The sequence below is a fragment of the Gasterosteus aculeatus genome, chromosome 16 (assembly GCF_964276395.1).
Source record: "Gasterosteus aculeatus chromosome 16, fGasAcu3.hap1.1, whole genome shotgun sequence".
NCBI classification, from domain to species: domain Eukaryota; kingdom Metazoa; phylum Chordata; class Actinopteri; order Perciformes; family Gasterosteidae; genus Gasterosteus; species Gasterosteus aculeatus.
This window is the reverse complement of record NC_135704.1, coordinates 1,651,076-1,665,534: the sequence shown is the minus strand read 5'-3', so window position 1 is coordinate 1,665,534 and position 14,459 is coordinate 1,651,076. Positions and strand designations below refer to the sequence as shown.

The window sequence follows — 14,459 nt, the reverse complement described above, 5'->3', positions numbered from 1 at the left end:
GAAAGACTAAACCAATCTCTTTTGTTAGTAGTACTAAAGGAACACGTGACAGACAAATCCATTAGCAATCGGACTGTGTGACAATTTTATGTGCTTGTTGACATCAGCAGAAACTTTGCCTGTTTATGATTTATTCATTTTACATGGTAGTACAATACTATTGGGATGGGAAGTATGCTTCTTCATGTGAAGAAGAGAGGAGAATACAGGGATGTTTCATGCAGCTACTTATAACAGATCCGTCTTGGCCAATCAGCCATCAGCAAGTATTCAGCTAGCTGAACAGTACGTCAGCACAATTTTACAATATGCTTTACTTCTTCTTTCCAAATCCTTACAATTTATAAAGTGGGCACGACATACACTGAACAAACTATTGTGTGCTACCGGTTAGAAGAGCAGCTAACTGTCAATAATGGTAGTTATGTCAGAAGGATAAGCAGGAATTTGCAGCCTTGACAAAAAAACACTTTAATAGACACACACCAACAAATGTGTTGTCAAGTGATTCATTGCTTTTGTTGATTGTTTATAGTTGATGACAAAATATGAAGTCAGACAGAACATGAAAAACGTTAATGTAAAAAAAGGGACAATTTTGTAGTGACTTTTGACATCCGCCACAAGTTTTACGTTTTACAGATATTTGCAAAAACTAGGCAGTTTTTCTTGAAATTGAGTCAATGAGGAACTAGCTTGCTAGTTCACACTTATGCTAACATAATGATGTTTATAGGTAGCTAGTGTTTACTGTCTTTTCCATATTACATAGCTGCATATTTCACATGTGAACCACCTTTTGATCACCTATTGAGCACTATACACAGTAACACTGGGCTGATGAAAGGTATTTGTAAATAAACTGAATCATTAAATGAATAATATTGATGGCACTTGATATATCTAATCGAATGCAAAGGGAACAGATCCCTGCAGCTTCTACAATACATCCTGAGAAAAATGAATTTCCGTGCAACATCTTTGACCGGACCAACCAGCTTTGTGATTCTTGGCTAACGTGTCATGAGCTGGTACACATGGTATTCAGGTTTTCAAATCACAGTTGGAAATCTTTTCATGCATTTATTTTGACCTATAGTGACAACTAAAGGCTTGAACCCAAAAGCATGACAACACAGAAACTTCAGTTCGGGGAGAAGTGGTTTATGCCAAAGTCAGAGACAAGTAAGCGTTAAATCGTGCAAACCCCTCGTGTGGTAAACAAAGCAAAGTGGCAGGAGGTGGGTATCCAAAACACAGTAAAAAACTCAGTAACTGCCAGGGGGAACAACATACAATCCTGTTCCTTTCAAGTCACCCATTTGGACGCAGAGCAAAAACCGAGCAAGAACCAAGGTCCAACCCAACAATTCTGTACTCATCACAAACAAATATAATAACGCTCCACAGTGGTCGAAACATTAGAGTCTTAATCAGCTATAATCACAACTTATCAGTTTGAAAAGGCTCCAAACACAACTGCAACAAGTATTAAAAGAGTTGGAAAATATCTTGTGCAAATGTATCCAGAAATGATAAAAGTCATCCTTGCATATGTACAGCCTTTGGTCGAAGCTACAAGCTAACAATGAAAAAGATGCATCCAAACGCTAGCACTTTTGTATATCCGTAACATTTCTCTCAGACATTACAAGTTATGGCAAAACAAACACCCGAATCATGTCAATCATAAATGCTCCTCACCTTTGTCGTTTTTAACTAAGCATGAATATAATCTGTTTTTTTAGACTAACACATCGGCATCTTGTGTGAGTTTTTTTCTCCGGTTAGGGAGGGTAGGTGGGGTTTTTCAAAGTCAAACACTGTAGATTGCATTTTACGCTCTACCAGGTCTGGCTTCTGTGTGGCTAAGGGAGCAGTCACTCTTTTCCATATGGGGCTGGTCGTAACTAACCGGTTCAGTTCATTCAAAAGAGTGGTTGAAATGTGCAAATCGGCCCATCGAGATTTTCCGACCTACAGTGTCTTTGCCGTGAGGTCTGTACAAAACCTCTCTAGGGTTTAGGTTCATTCTATCATAGTAAAACTTTCCATGCTTACTGTCCGCACACTAGGCTATGACTTCGATGAGTTTTTAGCCTGGCATGTCAATGTTTTATAGGGCTGGATACCCTGTTAGTGATTCCTTTTAAAGCAACCCTAAAAGAAAAACATTTTGTGTGCCATATTCATTTATTTATTAACCAGTGACATACCGACTGATATTTACACATCAGAACTCTCAAATGTGGTCCCCTTTATATAACAGAAAAAATGGTAAAAGTACTACTTATATTACACTTTTTATCATTTTTTTACTTTCGGAGCAAAGGCCAAAAAACAGGCTAGGAAGCTACCGGATTTCATTAGAGGAACTCTAACGCAGCAATATTACTATCACCGTGATTTATTGTATTTAAAATGTGTCCAATATTCATGAGGCTTGAATAATAGATTGAGGTCCAAAATATGATTTATCAGAATGACGAGTCATGAGACTCAACTGAAAAAAGACACTACATTTATTTGAGGCAATTTTCAGGAACTTCAACAGTTTTTTGTAAACATGTTTCATAACTACAAATTTGATTTGTCACACCATTACTTCCACGCCAAGTTCCAAACTAAATTGTTAGTCGCTTTGATAATAAAAATGTATTTATATGTGTATATAAGTTATTTATATGTTTAAGGGGTGTACGCGGTTAGCTAGCTAAATCTGGATCACTCACAAGAGCTATGGTTAACTTAGCTCAAACAGTTGGTCCACTCATATTCAATTGTCCTGACAGTTAAATGCAGAAAAACATGATAAAAGTTATAACGCAAAACATCAACGTTGTTTCTTTACATTTTCCTTATAATAATATTCTTGAGTGTTTGTCCGGTACTCTACACTGTATCTCAATAGATTAAATAGTTAAAACCATTGCAGCCAAGGTCCTTGTCTATTGTTGTTTTGATTTAGAGCATCAGGGTTGCCTGGCAATAAAGTAAAATAAATCTTTGATGGCACTCTATACTTTGGCGCTGTATTCATGAATCCATTAGCTCGTCTACCACCTGCCCACCCTAAAACTTTCATTCCTTAAATCCTCCTGGATATCAAAAAAAGATGAATTTTATAGCTGTCAACTGCCACGAACCAGGTAATTGAAGTTGTAATCCAGTGTGATTGATACCACTTCTGCAGCCACTTTTCTGGCTGCAGAACTGGACCATAGTCAGCTCTCTCAGCGTGTCTATCATGCAAGCATTTACCCGCACACAGCTGTATCTGTGTGTAGTTATTCAACGCATGTGGATCAATACTTACATCTGCATGGCAAACACACGCAGAACAGTAGAACCCACATACTGTGTTGCCTCTAGTATGAGTCTGAATGCATCTCAGAAGTAGGTTACAACATTCTTCACAGCACCTCCACCTTCGCCTCGAGGAAGTAATACTGCTGATTAAGCTCCTTTCACCTGGCATACCTGATTTATTTCCTCTCCATGTTTACTCACCGTAGTTTTTTTATGTATCCCTGCTCGAATATCCCCCTCTTCTTCTGATTGGGGGAGAGTTTTACAACTTTACATTTAACGCAACACTAACAATGATATGATCCAAATGTTGGGTTTTTATCTCCTGGATACTGATGTCAGTTCTGAGTATATTCTCTAACTGCCGTACTGCTCTGGCCACAAAACTGTCATTGGCCACATTTCCAAATGCTTAGCGAGGACGGCAGCAGTTAAAAGTATTTCATTAGCTATGTCATTAGTTGTAAATGAACCTAAGAATTCCGCTCTAGCTTTCTGCTTTACTCTCCCTCTGCTGCCCCCTATGTCACTGCTTTTCAGTGCTCTGTGAGGCAACAAATAAGGCCTAAGTAACAGACATCCATTTCCTCCCCAGTTATTTCTTCCATCTCGTGTTCTTGCTCATCTCACTTTGGTTTTTATGTCCGCATTGGTGCATCATAAGCGGGACATTATGCTGTCTTGGTGGCATATGATCAGATGACATCTTTATGCACGCATAGGCAGAGGAATACCCTATTTTGGACTTCTTAGGTCTGTATATAACACAGGTTAAATAATCCCAGAGAAGCGGAAACCTTTCGAGTCACGGGTGGTTGGAGATTGCTGTTGCCATTATATGCTGTGGTGGAAGATTTTGCACAGACAATCGTTAAGTAAGAATCAAAGGCTCTGAGTCAAGTATGTCTTTTCTCCGTTTATTTCCTTGCAAGGGAAAAAGGGTCACAACAGCTACGTGGTCAGTAGACTGTCAAGAACCTCCTTTTTCCTCCCAACACCTCGAGGCAGTTCTTATACCTAAACTTAGATATCGGTGGCGTCAACAGAAACCGTTAACCATCTTGTTGAGTCTCTACCGCCAGGGTACTGGGAACACCTTGTCCATGTGAGACACATCAGTTCTTTGACCGTATCCTTGCTCTCCCAACATGCTTAAACAAAGGTGGTCATAGACATAACAAACACTTTGTTCAGTCTCTACAGCTACGCCGCTGGAAACATCTAATCCAAGTGGGAGACATCAGTTCGTATGTCAGGGCCTTTGTGACCTAAGCACTTGCAACTAATAAACTGGTTATACAAATGAAGCATTTAAAAGGGTCACATATCATTTTCCCATTACATTCCACTCTTTTGATTACATAATAATCACAAACTATGCAATCAATTTAGAATGACTACTCTAAAAATTTAACAGCTGATAATCTGCCACATCAAATATCACAAAACATTGAACATCTGGACATCGCTCACAAAACTTTTCCTGCCACAGAACAAAAACTCCCTAAAAAAACCCTCCGAAATGGGAAAATAGGAAGAAATCTGTTAGGAGAAGATAAAGACTGGAAACCTTCTCACAGGATTTGAGCGTTACACCCCAGATGTCATGTGTACAGTATTGAAATAAAAAAGAAATGAGAACATGTTTAAATCACAATACCAGAACTTGATCCCCTTTCACACAATACAGATATAGAATATTGTGGAAAGGTCATTATATCAATCATATTTACGTTACATACTAATAAATGCAGGGATAAAAGCTGTTTTTGTGAGAATGTTATTTCTCATTGTTTTAGCAAGCTACTGTGAAACCAAAAACATTTAGAACACCAGGAATGCACACAGACAGTGTGTCACTATGTCACTATGCGTACGTGTCGAGGTCGTAAGTGTTCAGCTCGTCAAGGGAGTCCGAGTCACTGTTGGGGTTATTGTCAGAGTCATTCCATGATAAGAGAGAACCACTCTTTAGATAGCTGATTACAAAATCTAAAAAACCGTAGTGACACAAACGACTACTGTGTCTATGTGGAGGGGTCCTGGCCGTGTTCTTCTTCTTGTGTTGGTCCGCAGGTACACGTTGGGATGTGGAGTCTGCCAACCTTCTTTCTTGTGAGGCACCCGCGTTGTAGACAGTCAACACAGATCACAATGCACTGTGTGTCTGTCGGTCAACTGCCCGTCCGTGGTCACTGGATCGGTGGTGTCGGTTGATTGACACTTGTTGTGGAGGTAGGGTCGCCTGAGCCCACTGCTGGTACTGGATCTGGAACCTTCTTGCAATGGGATGCGTGGACCCAAGTTGCTCTTTCAGCTACCTTGACCGCTGTTTGGGTGACCAGGAGAATCTGGAATGGACCCTGCCACCGTTTAGCTTTCCAACTTTTCCTCCTGAAGTCCTTTACCACCACGAAGTCACCTGGTTGCAGTCGGTGTAGTGGACCCGTTGCTTCTCTTGGAAGTGCAGCTACAACCTGTTTTCTTACATCAGACAAAGTGGAAGACAGTCGAATGCAATAGGTTAACATGTCATTCTCGCACATTGTGGTGGAAGGGAGTGGTGTTCCTGGAGCTTCCACACCTATATGGGGAGGAACTGCGAAAAGGATTTCAAATGGGCTTAGGTTGCTGCGTGTTCGTTTCCTCATCCGCATGTACATCAGAACCAAGGGCAGTGCTTTTGTCCACGGTAGACCTGTGTCTGTGCAACATTTGGCCAGTTTTGTTTTCAATGTTCCATTTTCTCTCTCTACCGCTCCCCCACTAGCTGGGTGGTATGCGCAGTGTGTTTTTAAGTCAATACCCAGGTATGCACTTAAGTCTGTGATTGCTTGGTTGACAAAATGTGAACCATTGTCGCTAGAAATTTTGCTTGGGATTCCCCAGCGGGGAATGATCTCTGAAATCAAGGCTTTAGCCACTGTGGAGGCTGTCTGCTTACTGGAGGGAAACACCTCAACCCATTTGGACCACATGTCTACCATTACAAGACAGTGTTTCTTACCTTCCGATGGGGAGAGTTCCACAAAATCCATCATTACATGTTCAAATGGTCTTGCAGGCGGTGGATGTGCTGCATGATGTGACACCTGTACTGAACGACCTACATTGTGAGTTGCACATGTTATGCATGCTTGGCAGAACCTTTGTGCGTAAGCTGCAAAACCTTTTGTGAACCATGTTGCATCAATGATACTTAACATTCCCCCTTTTGACACATGGTCTAACCCATGAGTCAATTTCGCATAGTGAGGGAAGAAATGTTTAGGTAAGCATGGATTACCATTCGGACCATACCAGATGCCGTCTATGAATTTGGAGCCTGAGGAGGACCAAAAACGTCTCTCATCTGAAGTAGAGAGGGACTGCACGGCTGCAAGAGAGGAGGGAAGAGAACACATGGCAGGAACTGGGCGTGATGGTTTGGGAAGAGGACGTCTAGCAGCCGCTTTTGCAGCTAAGTCTGCTCGCTCATTCCCCTTTGCGATGTCGCCTGTGCCGGATGTGTGCGCTGCACATTTACAAACGGCAATAGCTGTGGGCAACAAAATGGCATCCAATAGTTCTGCTATCAGAGTGTGGTGTAACACTGGTTTGCCATCCGATTTGAGAAAATTTCTGTGTCTCCAGAGCGCGCTGAAATCATGAACCACGCCAAAAGCGTATCTGGAATCAGTGTGAATGGTTGCCGTTTTATCCTTAGCTAGTTTACAAGCTTCTGTCAGCGCGATTAATTCTGCTGCTTGGGCTGAGAGGTGACATGGAAGAGGGCCGGAACACAGAACAGTTGAGTCTGAAACAACAGAGAAACCCACAAGATTAGAACCAGTCAGGGGATCCCGTGAAGCAGATCCGTCAACATACATTACCACGTCACTGTTGAGCAGAGGTGTGTCTGCGAGGTCTGGTCGAGGTGTGCACTGAGCTTCCAGCTCAGCCAAACAATTATGCTCCTCTCCATCCTCCGGAGTGGGGGGAAGAGATGCAGGATTGAGGACATTGCAGCGTTTTACTGTAACATTCGGCATGTCTAGGAGACATGTGTGATATCGAAGGTAACGCGCTGCAGATAAATGAGACGACTTCTGTTCGAGAAGAATCAGTGAAACCGAATGTGGAACCAATAATGTTAGCGTAGCATAGCCTACAATGTCACGAGAGGCTGTAAGAGCCTTTTCAGCAGCTGCCACAGCTCGAAGGCACTGTGGTAAGCCTGCTGCTACCGGATCGAGTTTTGCAGAGAAATAAGCTACTGGTCGTAGTTTATCGCCATGGGATTGTAGGAGCACTGATGTCATACATCCAGAACGTTCATCCACGGTTTGTGTGAACGGTTTGTGAGGATCAGGAAGACCCAAAGTCGGAGGAACTTGTAACGTGCATTTCATGTCCGTGAAAGCTTGAGAGGCTGCAGGGAGCCACTGAATTTTATCATGCGCGCTGAGATTTTTTCCATGTATCAATGCGGACAGAGGTTGCTCGAGTTGGGAGTAATTTGGAATAAATGACCTACAGTAGGAACACATTCCCAAAAATGACATCTGTTTCTTGGTCTGTGGTTTTGGAAGTGTTACAATTGAGGCGATGCGTTTTGGTGATAGTGTCTTCCCTTCACCGGAAATGTTATGGCCTAGGAAATTAACGTTTTGTGAAACAAACTGTAGTTTGGATAGGCTGGCCTTGTGTCCTTCCGCTGCTAAGTGTTGAAGCAATTTGAGTGTGTCCTGTTCACACTGCTTTTGTGTTGGAGCTGCAATTAAACAGTCATCAACATACTGCAAAAGCGCTGTTCCTGGAGACAAAGTGAGGCTCTCCAAACTTTCCCTGAGTGCCTCGTTGTAGATTGTAGGTGATTCTGTGTAGCCCTGACACAAGCGTGTGAAAGTGTAAGGCTTGCCATTGAAATTAAACGCAAACCAAAACTGACTGTCAATGTCCACCGGGACACTGAAAAAAGCATTTGCGAGGTCAACCACGGAAAACCATCGAGCATCAGGTGGAACCTGTGCCATAATGGTGTAAGAGTTGGGAACATTTGGGGCTCGTGCGTGGACGGCTGCATTAACTGCTTTTAGGTCCTGCACGAAGCGCCACTCAGTTGGTTTGCCTGCATCTCTGATCTTTTTAACTGGAAAAATAGGTGTTCTTACCGGCGAGTCAGGACATGGAACAATGACTCCGGCCTTTAAGAGGGAGTTGAACACCGGTGTTATACCGTCAATGGCCTCTTGGCGCAGTGGGTATTGATGTTTGTGGGGACCGAAGTCTGATCGAGGAGTGATGACCACAGGTTGACATTTTTTGATGAGTCCCACGTCATATTTATGCGCTGCCCACAAGGTGTCTGGAACAGAACTGAGGGCAGGAGAAATAGAGGAGACATTAGTCAAAAATGTATCAGTGTGTGTGTCAGAAAATATGTTATTTTCATCCATGACATAAACAGATCTGAGAGCAGGTGTGCAAAATGCGAATGGCTGTTTAAAGAAGCCTGTCGACGGAGAGCGCATCACAAGTGGATCTGGTGTAGCCTCCCAATCTGCCAATGCCTCGCACGCTGCGACAAAAGGTCCCAAATCTCTCCATTGGTCTGTTGCTGCTTTAGACAAGGAGATGTGTGGGAAAGAAGAGTCCACATCAAAGAGGTGCTGCTGAGAGGGGGTGAGAGAAACGGACACAGTACATTTAAGTGTGGACCAAAACAATGTCATACATGCAATTTGATCATTCAGATCCTGTAGAAATAATGCATCATATTGCTTATCTGGCTCATGTGACACATGAGCTGTGCAGTGGAGATATGAAGCATCCATGCACTCTGCCTCAGGCTGGACGCGTGATGCTGCCAGGTGGGACAGTTCTGATTGTGAGTCAACCGGAAGCCACCACTGGTACACAAACATTGGATCACTTATAACTGTATTTGCCATCTGGTCAATGGCTCTGCATCTTACCACTTGCAACCCTGTAGGAGTGGAGATGAGGCTAATGCCGAAAGAACACATGAGGTCTCTGCCCATTAGATTAATGGGACAGCAAGAGGACAGCAAAAAGGAATGTTTTACTGTGATGTCTGGTTCAGGGTCAGTTGAGTCAGTGTGTGTACTGGTCATAGGTGCCGTAAATCTCTCTACAATAGTCATCCCTGAAGCTCCTTGTGAGAAAACCTGTTTTCCACTAAGTTTCTGACCTGGAAAATACTTTTGTTGTATTACAGAATGTGTAGCCCCCGAATCAACCAAAAACGATAAAAGTTTCCCTTGAATTTGCACCATAGTGGTGGGCATATTTTCAAATGATTTTCCTGAAAACTTTGCATATGTGTGTTTAAGTGAAAGCTTTTGTTGTGTTCTCAATTGCTCTGTGATGTCCACGAGAGCTTGTTGTTGCTCCAGTGTGTGTGTGTGAGTGTGAGTGTGCGTGCAGGGAGTTAGTGCAGAAAGCGTTTCTTCATTGCAGGCTGCGGTGTGTGTGTGTGTGTTTTACTTCCCTTATGTGAGGCCTCAGCATGGTTGCCGTCTCCCCCTCACATGCAGCCTCCTCCCCCTCCGCCTCACGTCAATCGGATTGTGCGTTGCCACCCCTTCCTCGTCTGGCCAGTCCACGCCCCCATCCTCTACGAGGTGCATTTTGTGGACATTCTCTGTGCCAATGTCCCTGTTCGCCACAGCGGAAACACGTATCATAGTCATTGGGTGGAGACAGCTGTGATCCCTCCTGGTTCCGGAGGAGCGTCCCCTCGTCATATCCCGACCACGCCCCCTGAATCCGCCCCGTTGGTTGGGATCCCGTGGGCGGTCGTTTCTGGCAAGTTGAGTGACAGCTTGGAGCATAGTCAGTTGGGCGAGTTCAATCTGACGTGAGCGCCTTTTCCCCTCGTGGTCAGTTCTCTCTATGTCCATGGATTGCGCATGCGCAGCATGTTTCTTTACATCCGCGAGTCGCGAGTCTTCCATTCCAGCCACAGAACGCTGCACATTCATTTTTATGTCGGGTAATAGTCCATTCATGAAAGCATTCTTCAGGTGTGATTCCCACGTCCCCAGAGCGTCTCCTAACACGGCGGGTTGTGGAATGCCACTGTTAAGATTAAACACTGTGAGAAGTCTTTGGTAGTAATCATGGACGGACTCACCCGGTGCCTGCTTGGTATTGTTGATGGGAGTCATATCCACTTTGTCAGGGAACAATGTCTTTATGCCGTCGCTCAAAGCCGTGAGTGCGTCTCTGTATGGCTTATTTTGATTTGAACTCCATTCAACGTCGGCCGCACTGGTGTCTCCTGCAACCAGCTGGTTGAGCTTCTGGTAGTGAGTCGGACCCACGTGACTCATTAGAACACGTCAAATTTCAGCAAAGTTGGGCAGGAATTGCTTACAGAAGTCCATGAATGCTTCAGCAAACAGTCTTCCCGAGTGCTGTATCGGCGGGAGATGAGCCATTGCAGCTCTAATGTCCGTATCAGTCCAAGGAAAACAAGTATGGGACCTGAGTGTCCTGGTACTTGAATCATTGGGGTTTGGAGCACAGATTTTGCATCCGGGGGAACTCCCTCTGGGTCGAAAGAGGGGGAAAAAACATCTGATGTAGATGGTTGCTCTGCAATCAGTTTGTTGATGGCAGAAGTGTCCCCTCCGGTTGCTCCTGGAGAGCGAGAGCGAGTGGGGAGAGCAGCCTGTCTCTTTTCCTCCTCTTCGCCGAGGAGTCGTTCCTGTGCTGCTTTCACTGCCGCTTCCTGTTCCTCCCTCTGCCGGGTGTAGTGAACTTTGATATGTGCTCCTGCAGACGGAGGTTGCTGGTTCGCAGATGAAGCAGGGTACGGTGGTGGGCATGTGTTGAGGAGAGGGCCGCCAGCCCCTGTGAGACTCGGATACAAGGGAGAAGCACATCGGTCATTTTGTTCAATAACATTTGGATCTGGTTTTTCAACCAATGTGGTTTTTGCGCATGTCAATTCTTTAGCCATTTGTTTCCTTTCTCTACATTCACATTCATCCTCCCACCATTTTAACCATTTACTTTGTTTCTCAATGTTCTCCAAGTCTTTGCCTTTTATCACCCTCTGAGATTTTATACCCTTCTCTTTTCCCTCTAAGCCTGTTCGTAACATGTTCAGTTTTATTCTACTGAAAGAACCATTTGCAGGGAACCCAAAATCTTTTGACCACTCGGGCAAAAACTCTAGAGATTGATCTCCATATTTCCTTCTCATCAGATCCACAATGGGTCCCTCCGGAGAACCCATTTCCTTTTTACCTTTACCGTGTACACCACCCATCTTTCAGGCGTGGTGAAGTATACTTTTTATTACTTAAAATATAGTCGTCACTATAAGTCTTGATTTTCTTTTACGTAGGAAAAATACAAGTTAAAACCCAACCAGAACTATTGGTTAATAAATATAGGTCAAGGGCGCAAATATCTGTTCTCAGATTACTGTCCGAAAATCCCGATATTGTTCCTGTCTTCCTGTTAGGTCAAGGGCTGAGATTTTGCGATTTCAGTGAACTCTCAAAATCCCTCCTATCTTCCCCTTCGGTCAAGGGTCACAATTGTCAATTGCCCCTGTCTTCCCCTTTGGTCAAGGGTCACAATTATGCGTTTTCAGAGTGTTAGTCTGAATACAATCGTAATACGCAAATTGCTCCCTGTCTTCCCCCTTTTGGTCAAGGGTCACAATTATGCGATTTTCAGATAGTTAGTCTGAATACAATCGTAAATGCGCACATTGCTCCCTGTCTTCCTCAGTAAAAAGTTGGATGCTGATGAACCGGAAATACTGTACAATTACTCTTTTTATACACATTTTTCAAATAACCGGATAAAAAGACAAGTTATCATCATTAGAAGCCCAATCAAATAACCGAAATTTGGATTTTCTAAGAAGAGAGAGAAAAAATAATTAAAAAAAAATCCCAAAGTACTAAATACCCGTCTTTGTAATCTGTTATCACCCGTTATAATTCAGGAAGCCCCGTTTGAAAATCAGAATATCAACTTCTTACCCGATTCGTGTGAAAATCTTCCTCATCGGATCGTGTTGAAGCCAATCAGGTCTCTTTTGTTCGCCGGTCCCCTCTCTCTGAGTGTGATGAGGTATAGGGCAGAATCACGTTTGGTGGATCCTGAAGGGGTCCCTTCCCGGACGTCCTCGGAGTCCCGACGGAGCTTCAAACGATCCCACTTCTGACACCAAATTGTGGTGGAAGATTTTGCACAGACAATCGTTAAGTAAGAATCAAAGGCTCTGAGTCAAGTATGTCTTTTCTCCGTTTATTTCCTTGCAAGGGAAAAAGGGTCACAACAGCTACGTGGTCAGTAGACTGTCAAGAACCTCCTTTTTCCTCCCAACACCTCGAGGCAGTTCTTATACCTAAACTTAGATATCGGTGGCGTCAACAGAAACCGTTAACCATCTTGTTGAGTCTCTACCGCCAGGGTACTGGGAACACCTTGTCCATGTGAGACACATCAGTTCTTTGACCGTATCCTTGCTCTCCCAACATGCTTAAACAAAGGTGGTCATAGACATAACAAACACTTTGTTCAGTCTCTATAGCTACGCCGCTGGAAACATCTAATCCAAGTGGGAGACATCAGTTCGTATGTCAGGGCCTTTGTGACCTAAGCACTTGCAACTAATAAACTGGTTATACAAATGAAGCATTTAAAAGGGTCACATATCATTTTCCCATTACAATGCAAGCATTGGAGAAATCTTCATGTTTAAATATATAGTGATTGGCCACTATAAAAGCTGAGTCAAAGGGTCTCAAATCCATGTCTGTACATTTGCTATCCAGATTATTAACATTGACATTATTCTCTCAGAAAAGATTTAGTAGAGCAATGTACCTGAGGGAATAGACTCATGCTGCTGCCACTGAGTAGCAGCTCACAGCTAGTACTCTACTGTCTTCTACTGAATCTATATTAAACATGATTTGAACCATTTTGGCCCACGCACAAATGTAACTGTTTCCAAAATCTTAAATCATGTATTAAATTGATGTGAAATACAAGCTACAAGGGGTCGTTGCGGACGTGCGCTCTGTGTCCGCTGGTGAGCACGTGCTCTCCTGTGTGTGTGTGTGTGTGTGTGTGTGTACACGCACGTGTCTGCCTGCGTCCCTCGGGGTGAGTACGGTGTGCTGCGAAACTAACTTTAATAACAGAGGGAAACACTCACTTAAATAAACATACATAGAAGGTAGATGGCTAGCTAGCTAATGTAGCTACACAAGTGGTACGCTATCGTAAGCTGCTTTGAGGACGGAGTCATCCGAGTGTGTAAATAAAGTTTTTCAATCGGCTCAGGCACAGAAATCTGTGTTGCGTTTTGGTAGATAGCGGTCATATAGGAACTGGTGCCATATTCGTACCGGTTTTCGTGACCCAAGCTCACTTTTAGGAAACTGAAGCACGCTAGAAAGATTGTAGCCGACCCCTCTTGCCCTGGTCAAAAACAATGTGTCCCTCCCATCTGGCAGGAGGCTGAGGTCCATCCGGACTAAGACCTCTCACCACACAAACAGTTTGTTCTGTCGGCAGTCGTGCTCATCAACAGAGTCCGGTCATCCAATGACTGACTCTGGCATCTCAACTCACCGGTCAGTCCCCTGCTCATAATTCTTATTTAAATAACTCATACACTCACAGTACACTTGTGTGGTGTTGTTTGCCTGTGCACTTCATTTTAATGTCATATTATTCTCTATTCTTTTGTAAATGTCATTTTATATTTGATTTGATTTGAGTAAATATGTTGATATTTGTACCAACCGCCATAAAAAATTCCTGTCCAATGTCTCACCTACTTGGCAAATATTGTTCTGATTCTGAAGTAGAAACCCAGGCATAAAACAATAACGTATGTTTTTAATGTTTGAAAGCGCCTGAGAAAACATCTCTCTGCAAATGTATTCTTCACTGCCATTATCATGTGAGTCTGACCACTTGTCTGTTAGCTTGGTGATATACAATCATTCACTGTACAGGAGTGATTTCATCAATACCAGGACCAACCAGGTTTTGGTCAATTACATTTTTTGGGGCTGGAATTATTAAAGGCTAGACTGTATTCAAAGTCAATAGAGAAACAATAGCAAATGAAAGCTCACCCAAAGCTTTACAAATTGAGGGAAAAG

General features: G+C 43.4%; 1 long non-coding RNA gene across 1 annotated transcript; it reads right to left on the bottom strand.

Moving 5' to 3' along the window:
- Positions 1-4,212: 4,212 nt before the first annotated feature.
- Positions 4,213-13,009, bottom strand: LOC144388848 (uncharacterized). Its single transcript, XR_013453112.1, has 2 exons — positions 12,318-13,009; positions 4,213-11,177 (listed from the first exon to the last, which is right to left on the bottom strand). It is a non-coding gene; the product is annotated as an uncharacterized LOC144388848 (long non-coding RNA).
- Positions 13,010-14,459: the final 1,450 nt, after the last annotated feature.